The following is a 12,595-nucleotide window of genomic DNA, read 5'->3' on the forward strand; positions in this document are numbered from 1 at the left end:
ATTTCCTCTCTGTATACCTTTAGAAATTGTACCGCACTCTGTGCTTATCTGACAAATAAATTACTTGATTCATTTTCTTCCGTTACAGACAGTTCGGCTGTCATAATTGGGGTCGGTATTGGTATTCCCGTATGCATTCTGAGTATCGTACTGGGTGTTGTGTTGGCAGTGTATATACGAAAAAGGAAGGGAGAGAAAGCAAAGTATCCTGAGAGGTATGGATGGAAAACAACATATAATCTTTGTCGTTAGTTGTACAAGGTTAAAGAAATAGTCTCTGTCGTCCCTACCACGCACATTTTATTTATACATGGAATGGGACCATTTTATTTAGTTAGCAAACTAAATTTGTTTCGCTGACTTAAGTGGTTAGAGCAGATCAGGAGGTGTTCTTACAACAAAATCCTAGCAATCACATTATTCCTCATGTTACTGCCATGAGATATTTTAAAGCATTTTAATTGAGCTATTGGCACAGACGAGTAAATGCTTTATAGGTTATCATTCTGAAAGTCTAACACTTTCCGATGTTAATGAGTATAATAAATTATACCCATCCAATTAAATAGTTAAAATCCAAATAACGTCCCTGTCATATCAGCCAAAAGCAGTTTATGAGTGCACTCAGATCACTGTTTTATTTCGAAATCAATGACAATGTTTGTAAATAAAATTGCAAGTACCTATATGTTAAACACGTAATCGTGCCCCGTTTCCATATTCAATTATAAACCAAATGACAATACCATCAACATGTAATATATTAGGGTGAACATAATAAGGTAGGCCATACAATACTGCTACGTTATTTCCTACATGGATAACTTTGCGGCATAATGCAAACGTGTTTTCTTCTGACCTATACTCTTTTTATGTAAAGGCATGATGATGTGTTAAGAATAATATCAGGTGCTCTGGAAGAACAAAACTCGAGTCGTGTACGGGGGAAAATACTTCCTGCTTGATTCTGTTTATCTGCAGTACACGATGTTCAAACAACATTCAGCTGTGAAAGTTAAATGTTATACTTCTAAGGAACTTAAGGGCTAAAACTGAGGAAAGATCTTGTGATCGAATTTTGTGGGCGATAGTGTTCCATGGAATCAAAATATATTTTATACGTTTTACATTTGTGCCAGCATGTAATTCTTTAAATATATTTGTTTACTAAAATTGTGATGTGCTATATATTGAAATCCCAATAGTATTATCCGTTTTACAAATAAGAATTTTACTCTCAACAATCGGATAAATGTAGTCGTACTGTTTATATAATAATGTTTCTTCCGGGAACACATTCTCTTGTCACTCTAAATATTAAAGAAATTTTTAGGAACTATTGATCTGAAAGTGTTCAAATGAATGCAATCTTTACTTTCTTTAAATTAGTGAAGACAAGACTTGCAGTTTTGATCTACATCGCATACCGACCCGGTTCAAAGGAACATATGGAACAGAAGATTATTCCTTCTACGGACAATGGCCTAATTACAATGGCTCTTATAGAATGTGGAATGAATGCTAGAAAAGAATTAATCATTTCTTTCGCTCTCATCTATATTTATCAGCACTTATTAGGACTTGGAATCAACTTTCCCTTGCACATGCAACCTTATTTGTGAAAACTTTATTTTTTATTTCACTAGATAGTGTTGATTCACTAGTTGTAAAATATTAGTCTCTACTTGAGTATGTAGACAACGATAAGACAGATTTTTAATGAATGTGTGCCTGCACAAAATGTTTATCTTTTGAATTAAATATGACTATATTTGAAATATAAATTTTCGTATAACTATTTTACAATGGTAACAGTTGAATCACAGTGAGAATAAAAATCCTGTTCCAGTAATATTCTGATCAACATAATTCATTATATTATACACGTTTGATTATAATGTGGACCATTTAATTAGAATACAATAAAATTTATTATAGTATGGCATTTTTACCACCGTTTATTAGAATATACCAAGGTTTATTAGAGTTGCTTAATAAGTGTGTTTGTTTATTTGGGCTCTTTGTTTATTTATATTTTTTTAATTTTCCTTCTTAACTTTTAAACGTTGCATCAAGTAGCGAAATGCAGTTAGCATTATGCATATGTAGGAGATAATTCATGTTAAATTCCTCATCAGATTGAAAGTGTGGGTTAAGAACAGCATAATGTAAATTACTGACTTGATTCTGTCCTTCTTTTCATTTCATATTCATTCAAATTAAAAAATCTCAGTATCAGTGTATGTCATGACATTTATTTTTATTAATAACATTTATGGAAATAAAAAGTCTTTCCACTCCATTTGATGCACACAGACAGTGAGGGTTCATAAAAAACCCAGAAAGTGTGTGCAGCCAAATGTAAATATATTGCATTAATTTAAAAACACCCTTTTTAAACATGGCATTAAATGATATAGCATACACAAAGTGACACTTAAGCCATTCTTAAAATTATTTGTACATAAAGATTCGCCAAGGGTATTTTCCCCAGACTCTAATATGAAAACATTGTACACAAGCAAAAATCTATTAATGATCAAAATATTACTAACTGATGCTCTGGATACAATTTCACAGGTGTCTTGAATGCAATGCTGTCTAAACGGGCGAAATTAAATTAATTATTGACAATGTTCTTGCTGAATTCCAGAAGGCGCATTCCCCCCAATCTACGATAGTTTTACTCTACAAGCAGTAGATTTAAAAGGACCTTCATCAACAAGACCGTATAATCCATTGCTAATTTACAAAGTTTACAAGGCTGTATATTCGTTTGCTTATTAACACGTTTTGCAAGACTTCTTGGACCACGACTAATTATTCGAAAATGATAATATGAATGGCATTATGGAAAATTGGTTGTACATTTTAACGAAGTGCAGCAGTGTTTAACAGTTTTTTTTAAAGCGTATAAAAATATCATGAATATACGTCTTTCCAAATTGTAACTTTATATCGAGGAACGTGTGTGTTCGAAATTAGGTTATTCTTTTATTCTTTATATGTTTATTAACAATTTGATATTCTAACAATGTAGACATGTTTTATGTATCACTAAAAAGCAAACTGAGCAGACACAGTTGAGTGTTTGCAATCAAACGATTTTAGAAACAATTTTGTGCTAAGGCATGCGCGTCCATCTTAACATAACTAAAATAGTCGCTTTTTGAAATGGATGCTTGGTACGGCAAAGTGAAAGCTACGTGAACGTGATAGTCTTGTGGAAAGTGTATCTCTTTATACGGGTTTCTTTCTAAACCCCCAACTTTAATAGAATCATGGCTAAAAATTATCTTGTAACTCAGAGAATGAAGTCATGGGTTTCTTTCTAAATCCCCAACTTGAATAGAACCATAGCTTAAAATTCTCTTGTAACTCAAAGAATGAAGTCATGGGTTTCTCTCTAAACTCCCAATTTGAATAGAACCATGGCTAAAAAAGTATCATGTAACTCAAAGAATGAAGTCATGGATTTCTTTCTAAACCCCCAATTTGAATAGAACCATGGCTAAAAAGTCTCTTGTAACTCAATGAATGAAGTCTGTTATTTTATTCAATAAAATACGATGTAAAGTATGCCCCCTTAACCTAGTAAATTCGTTTAAGCAGTTTTACACGGCGGTAACACCAATCTCACTTTATGGACTAGAAATATAAATGTACGACCGTGCACCGAAAAGTTAAAACGTTCATAATGGTTTATTCAGAAAGATATATAATGTGTCAATGTTAGTTTTACCTCCACTTAGTTTGGTCTTATATGGAACAATTTGTAAAGTATTGGATAATATTATTTAAACCGCATAAAGCGCGATATCATGTACAGTGCTATGTTTAAAAGACTTGATGATTCTGATAGAATCAACCTGGCAAGTACAATAAAAACAAATTGCTAATTAAATATTGATTTGGCTACTCCTGTATAAATTGTTCAAGATGTAATTATGGTGGGTTTTTTATATAGAATTTACGCAACGTAGCCTCCAATTATTCGTTGAAATCTCAACTGGACATAGAATTATATCTCAGAATTGGATTGCACCAACCTATCACTGAACGCAGACTTTTTATAAGCTTTTGCTAGAGGCCATTAGACATAGGAATATCCCTACAAATAAAAAGAGTATGGTCTTTGCGCGCTAGTAACCAATTTGAAGATGAATTCTATATCAGAATTCTTTGTAATTCTTGGAATGCTGTGAGACAAAAACATTTACCAAATCAATATGCAAAGCATACACGTTATGAAAAGTTGTTTTGATTTGCTACAATTCAAATTATCAGATATTATTTGTAATCTTGGAATATGTATGTCCCAATCGTTTATAAGACACAGTGAATATTTTATTTGCAAATTATACGTGTTTTGTAAAGACACAGAATTAGCTCCCTTGCAGTACTGATCGCATTATATGTGTATAAGTGCACATTTTAATTTAGAATGAATTATGAAGATATGCTATTTAGTGACTTTCAATTACTCAGCATTTTGTCTCTTGCCTTTTTCATTATGTTCTACATTGACTTTTGACGCTCCAAGCACAAATTTAAAATTGGCAAGTCGTTGTGTGGTGCCGGCGGCGGTGGTGGTGGTGGTGGGCGGTTAGAGAAGCGACTTTCATTTCCTTCGAGCCTTTTATTGTGCAAGACTCGAATTTACCAACTTTTACCAACTTTTACCTATATATATATATATATATATATATATATATATATATATATATATATATATATATATATATATATATATATATATATATTCTCTGCTATATCCACTCTATCTCATTTCAGGAGAACAGGGTGCAATGAGTAGATTTTGGGCAGGAGATCAATTTCCTTGTGATGTTAAAGAAGCTGAGTTAACAAATGAAAACCATGTCCTAATTCTTTGCATAGAAGTACATGTAACAAAATATGTTATGCTATGCGTTGATTTATGCCAGTATTATGATAATGATGACTCGTGGCCTCACAACCTTTGCAGCTATTAATAATTTTAAGAAGTTAATATCCAACACATAATATCCCAAATATTATTTCCTATAGATGATATGCAAAAAATAGCACTCAGAAGATAACACTCGGGTGATAACAGATAACATCTAACAGTAATTATACAAACGATGATATACAGCATTTTGTTATCGAGAAGATAATATCCCCAGCATAATATCCAACAAATAACATCCATTAAAACCAACAGATATTATCTAACAAATAATATCAAACAAAATTATTTAGCAGATTATATGCAGAAAATGTATAATGGATCTTTTGTGTTCAAAGGATAATATCCAACAGATTATATCCAGAGCAATATATGTACAATATGTGTCCAGAAGATAGTATATAACACTAGTATGCATAAGAATGTCTCCAACACAACGTATGAAACAGGTCGTATCCAGAAAATAAAATCCAGAGGACAATTGAAGCAGATAACGTTCAACAGATGACATCGTCAACAGATGACTAATCCATCACAAGAAATACACTCTAGTTCACAAAATTGAAGTGATAAAAGTTGTAATGAAGGGAGCTAACTCCACCATGCCTTGGACATCTACTTAATCTGGGGACCCTTTGAAAATCAGCAAATTACTTGACTCCCTTCTTACCTCAAAATTTAGCCAGAGTTGAAAGGAACTGGCAGTCATGTCGGAAACATGAAAGTGGGTGGGGTCAACATATTGGTGCATATCGATTTAAACCAAATAAAAAGACTTCATTTGTATTAAACAGTCCGAGCATTTCTAAGTGCAAACGTGTCAAATACATTTCATTTGACGTTTACAAAGCTTGAAATGCAAGCAAGTGGTAAACTATAGAATCAGAGACCTTGATACGAATTTAATGAATAAATTTATATTCCCTCGTTTAGAACTGCAGATTTTCTTCAATATAGCACACTTCATTATAACACAGTCCTGAATATAACACGATTACTATGGACTCTGTGATCAAAGTTAAACCATTACAGCCAAATTGGGCGAGCAAATAGGTGACAAAATTGGTTGAAAGATGGTATCCACAAGATGGTGTCCAGAAGAAGGTGTCGAGAAGATAATATCCAACAGATCATGTCCAGAGTAAAATATCCATAAATATCCAAGTGTCCATATCCATCATAAAATGCCAATATATCGTATCCAGAAAATAAATTCCAGAGAAAGGGGCAAGCATATGACTTCCAAGAGATAATATCCTGAAAATAATATAAAACAGATAATATTATCTGTAATGATACCAATAATAATATTCCAAATAAGATTCAACACACAATAACGGACAGATAATATCTAGATGATAATATTTAACAGATAATATCTAGCAGATGATATCCAGAAAATAACATCCTTAACATAATATCTGACAGAGAATGTGCAGAAGATATCATGGAAAACATATATTATTTGCTGGATATTACCTTTTGAACATTACCTGGCATATATTATTTGCTGGATATTACCTTTTGAACATTACCTGGCATATATTATTTGCTGGATCGTATACGACGGTTATTATCTACAAAATTGTATATTCTGGACATAATATTGTCGACATCATCCCCAGTGTATTATCTACTGGATACAATCTTCTGGATATCATATTCTATATATCATGTGTTGGATATTATATTCTATATATCATGTGTTAGCTTATTATATTCTATATATCATGTGTTAGATTATTATATTCTATATATTATGTGTTGGATACTATATTCTATATATCATGTGTTGGATATTATATTCTATATATTATGTGTTGGATATTATATTCTATATATTATGTGTTAGTTATTATCTTTCGGAGAGTGCCGCTGAGTACTGTGTTCGGTAGAGTATCTGTTGAAAAGTAATTTTCATGTTGTGTATGCTGGATGTTATATGTTCGATATAAACTGTTGGATATAATCCTCTGTGTATAAGTTGTTGGATATAATCTTCTGTTTATCAGCTGTTGGATATAATCTTCTGTTTATCAGCTGTTGGATATAATATTCTGTATATACGCTGTTCGATATAATCATCTGTGTATAAGCTGTTGGATATAATCCTCTGTGCATAAGCTGTTGGATATAATCATCTGTGTATAAGCTGTTGGATATAATCATCTGTATATAAGCTGTTGGATATAATCTTCTGTATATCAGCCGTTGGATATAATCATCTGTATATCAGCTGTTGGATATAATCATCTGTATATCAGCTGTTGGATATAATCTTCTGTATATAAGCTGTTGGATACAATCTTCTGTATATCAGCTGTTGGATATAATCTTCTGTACATGAACTGTTGGATATAATATTCTGTATATCAGCTGTTGGATATAATATTCTGTATATCAGCTGTTGGATATAATCGTCTGTATATCAGCTGTTGGATATAATCTTCTCTATATAAACTGTTGGATATAATATTCTGTATATCAGCTGTTGGATATAATATTCTGTATAACAGCTGTTGGATATAATCGTCTGTATATCAGCTGTTGGATATAATCTTCTCTATATAAACTGTTGGATATAATATTCTGTATATCAGATACTGGATATAATCGCCTGTATATCAGCTGTTGGATATAATCTTCTGTATATCAGCTGTTGGATATAATCATCTGCATATCAGCTGTTGGATATAATCTTCTGTATTATTTTGTTCTTTGGTTGTTTTGGGGGATGGGGGGGTGTTTTTAGTGGCGGGGGGGGTATATTTCCTGTTAGGTGGTGGTGGGGCGGTATCTGAGTAAAATATATAGTGGCGAGGTATTTCTCGGTCTTTAAAAAGCTACAGCCGAAACAGATGAGATGGACAAAATAAATGCTAGTATTCTATTCAACAACAAAATTATTAAATAGCGGTGGGTAAGTTTTGGGGCCTGTAAAAATAGAAAACCGAAATAATTGAAAGCAAAAAACTTAAAGCTAGTGCTTTTTTAGTACAATCAAATTAGATATCACGTAGATTGATGGCGTGTGCGTTTGGAAAAAGTGAACTATTTTTTTCGGGGCTTTTGGGTGTGTGTGTCGTTTATGGTGTTTTTTCAGGGGTATGGGGTGAATGTCATATGGTAATAAAGACATGCAAGTGTTCATAATTTTGAGGTAATAATAAGAGTGGTTGAGTGGAATAGGATTATGTGTGAGTGGGTCCAGAAAGTCTTAGGAGTATAATAAAGTGAGCAAGAACACAAAGCCATCATGCTTCTTTTTGGGGTCGTATGTATTTCACAAGACAAATCGTTTTTCAACGGGCTTGAAAATAACATCTATTTAAGGAATTATATTGTCTTCGTCGAATCGATCCCAGGATTTCCATGCTAGGTAACATAACACGAAGTAAAACAAACTTGGCGATGAAGGGAACTAACTCCGTCAGACCTTGACCATCCACTTCATCCGGAAAGTTCTTAAAATTAATAAAGTACCTGACTCCCTTCTTACTGCCATTTTTGAACTGCATGAATTTTCAATATGTTGGTATGCGGAGTTTATGTCAAAATGACATAAAGTTGCACTAGATGAAGATTTGGAATATGTATTATGTACGCAGGTCTATAAATCATCCTCTTTGTGTGTGTGTGTGTGTGTGTGTGTGTGTGTGTGTGTGTGTGTGTGTGTGCGTGTGTGTGTGAGAGAGAGACAGACAGAGAGAGAAAGTGCATTATGTACGCAGCTTTATAAATCGTCCCCTCTGCGTATGTGTGTGTGTGTGTGTGTGTGAGAGAGAGAGAGAGAGAGAGAGAGAGAGAGAGAGAGAGAGTTTTGGACTTCAAACGTAGCTTTAACGATGTTTTACTTGTATTGCTACGATGTCTGAAGTGAGGCAGTTTATAGAAATATCTAGTACTCGGGCATCATGTCGCAGACGTATAGGATGATGTCCCGCCCAGTCACATTATCCTGACACCAGGCCGACCAATCCTAACACTAGCCTCCTAATACTGAGCGCCAAGCGAGGCAGCTGCTATTACCATTCGTATAAGTCTTTGGTGTGACTCGGCCGGGGTTCAAACACGCGACCTCCCGCATACGAAACAGAATCTTTAACCTTAAGGCCACCGGAGTGGTCGTCCTTTTGTGTGAAATGTTTCAATCATCAAATGAGAAACAAAGAAATTCGTCTGGTTGTTGTGCCCTATTTCTCATTTGTGCCATTTCAAGAACACCTTAAATGTTTCTCAAAGTAGCATGGCAATAATCTGTACGTTTAATACAAATTAACCAAGGTGTAGTTAGCAGCTAAGTAAGAGAGAGAGAGAGAGAGAGAGAGAGAGAGAGAGAGAGAGAGAGAGAGAGAGAGAACGATGGAAGAGGAGAGGAGGAGGAAAGAGAAGTGATAAAATAAGAAAAACGACGATAAATACTCAGCGATACAAAGTCAAAATGTATTAAATGTAATGCATTTATGTATGCAAATACAATTCTGGCATGCCACATTTACCGTGGTACTAGATAATATCTAAAGATGGTATACAAAGGAAATCGTACTGGATAACATCTAAAATGTTATTCCGTGGAAGTGGTACTAGATAACGTATAAGAAATTATTCACCGGAATGTGTTGTGTCATAGTACCCCACTGAGACACTATATTTTGATAAGATATTCCTCTCTCTCGAGCAAAACAACGGATAATTATGAAAGTGATGACAAATACACGTTTTGAATGTATGTAATTCATACTTCCTGGTACAGATAATCATATCAAACATCGATACCTAGATGGGATGGAAAGACAAGATGTTAAATTTCGAGAAACAAAGCTGATAAAATGCGATAGTTGAGGGATGCATATTTCCTTCTATGATTAATACCAGCCACAATTCTAACAAAGTCAAGTACACACAGCCATGTGTATGTGTGTGTGTGTGTGTGTGTGTGTTTATTGTTTATGTATATATTCACTGCATTATGATAATATTCAAGAAACATGCACATACGATGTAAATGAAACTGTAATATCTTGATACGGTCAGTCGAAGATGTACTAGAAGTCATTACATCTGGTAAAATAAAGGTATGCAGTCGGGCACAATTAAACATTTGCTATACTTTCTTGAAGAATGTCTTATAAAGGTCTCACTACATTTTGTCTATTGTTAATATTTGCAGATCACATTGCTTCTGATTTTCTATTCACTGTAGACGTTTCTATTGCTTTGTGTAAAATAGTTTTGCACAAAACGTGATTTCGACGACATGGATATAGAGTGTTTATTTGGGTCTTCTCAGGTAACGTGTATACTCGCTTATAAGTCGATTCAAACTGCAAACAACAAAGATCCGGATCTATCTTAGCATAATGAACATGTAGATCAGGGTCTATTTTGTTTGTTCAACTGATTACTTCCAACAAACTGCACAGACACAGATCTGCCGGCACATTATGCGATCTAGGTATGTGCACTTTGCAGTTGGACTAATCTTATAACGAGAATGTACGATATGTACACTCATCTGTGTTTGTGTTAAAATGTGTTCACTCAATCTTTAAATTTTTTCTACCCCGACATTTATTTGTCTCAAATATGTAGACACAGTCTGTCACTTTTTTGCAAAGATTTTAGAATTATAATTACCCAAACAAATACATTAATCTCTAGAAAAACACGCTTAGCTCATGTCGTCAGTTTCGTCAATCGCATATTACATACCATTCTGAATTAAGCGCATACGAATTGTCAACTAAACGTTTTTCGTCTGCGCAAAAAAACTCACAAAAACCAACAAAAAAGGTCCCATAAACGTTGTACACCCTCCGGACCAAAGTAAAATACAATTTCCTTAAAACGTGTTCCTTATCTTGTTTGCTATCTTTCAATGAAATTTCCAATCTTGAACTGCATATTCTATAGTGTACCACCACTTGATTTTGTGGATCTGCGAAGAGGCCATCTGGTTTGCTTGAGAAAAAATAAATCGGCTTCAAGCCCATTATCCGAATGTTTTAAGCAAAGGATAAAGAGAATATATTTGCTTGAAACGAGTGAATAACGGACTTATTTCATGGAGTGGATGAAAATGCTTACATTTTTTTTATCAACAGCATGAAATATTTTCTTTTTCATTTTTCTTTTCTTTTCGGCAAATTTTCTTTTTGCTCTATACTCAAATGTTTTGGCTAGCAATACGTATAGTACATACAAGTAACTTTTTTTTTGTTGCTGTATCACGCACGATAATGTCAGCGGTTTAGCGTTTATGTCCTTTCCTTCTTTTGTGTACATTCACACAAAAAATATCAGTTGCAACATAATTATCCTTCCTAATTTAAGATAAAACAACACATAACAGAAATGAAGAAAAAGATATATGCATATTGTGGGATTTGAACTTAGTTTGTCTGCATACTTACTACAAGAACAGTTGGGCGTCCAAAACTAACTCCAATTTATTGGCCATAATGTTATCGATGTGTATTGACGGGGCAGTGAAACAAACATTTCTGATATTCCACTCCGGTGAATTGTTTATATTATTTCTAGTGCAAAATCCAGTAGTATAAAATAAACGATTTTTATTTCACTTGCCAGTATACAGTCATTCAATTATGTTGGCTTCCGTTATGTACTACTTTGTTGATATTAAAAACTAAAGTCATTTTTTTTCGAAATCCGTCCTTCAAAACAAGTTATTTTATTTAAAAAAAGGATTTCTCTTATGATTTTGGAGGAAAAAATATACTTTCGAAAAATGGAGTGCGTAGTTTTTTTTACTATGGCAAGTATAAATATTAAGTCAGTGAAAATGTTATCTCCAGAGCCATAAATTAAGGATTAGTATTATTTTAATTCCCATGACCCACCCCCACCCCCAAAAAAGGCTTCACACTTTTCAATACACAATTGTAGAATTAATTAATGAGGTAATTGAGCAGAGATAAATATGGCATAAAAGTGTTCTCTCTCTCTCTCTCTCTCTCTCTCTCTCTCTCTCTCTTATGGTTAAATTCAGCATTATGTCTCCGGCCTGTTTATTTCTCCATCTTTATGCAGACACCCACCCCCATCTTAAATGCAGTAATGCTTAGTCTTCGTGTTTCCCTTTGTTGAATGGACACACTTCTATACTGTCTCAGCACTGACCATGTATTAACCCACAAAACCTCAAATCGACATCATACTAGTGTTAACCGTGACCCAGCCCATGAACTATCTACTCTGTCTGTACCGCATTGGCAGCAATATGTAGTAATTACGGGAATTCCTCCATTAATCACAGCGGACGCTGAAGGTAACAACCAATTAGCGCAGTTTATGATGGCAAACATGGCCAGCCTTCATCCATATTGGCTCCTTAGGGGCAAAATAGAGAAAGTTCTAAGATTTATCGACTTAAGCCAATTAATAAAGCCTCAAAGGTGAGTCTTTGAGATAATTTTCGACAAGGAAATTAAAGGCGGTTTCCTTCTTGTTCCACGTCTAAATTAGGTAGGGAACAAGTTCTCGTATTCCTGAAAACTCCAGTTCACAATAATCAAACTAGGGCATTAAAAAATTATATAAATATATTAGCTGCATTACTTGTATTAAATTAGACCAGCAAAGTGTGACTCTATATTTAAAATATTTGGAGAGTTATGTTTG

General features: G+C 33.9%; 1 long non-coding RNA gene across 1 annotated transcript; it reads left to right on the top strand.

The window, feature by feature from the left end:
* Positions 1-81: 81 nt before the first annotated feature.
* On the top strand, positions 82-2,238 carry LOC149792365 (uncharacterized). The gene is made up of 2 exons (XR_016423547.1): positions 82-215; positions 1,390-2,238. It is a non-coding gene; the product is annotated as an uncharacterized LOC149792365 (long non-coding RNA).
* Positions 2,239-12,595: the final 10,357 nt, after the last annotated feature.

This window comes from Sinohyriopsis cumingii, chromosome 9, assembly GCF_028554795.1.
Source record: "Sinohyriopsis cumingii isolate HCF-2022 chromosome 9, ASM2855479v2, whole genome shotgun sequence".
In the NCBI taxonomy this organism is placed as follows: domain Eukaryota; kingdom Metazoa; phylum Mollusca; class Bivalvia; order Unionida; family Unionidae; genus Sinohyriopsis; species Sinohyriopsis cumingii.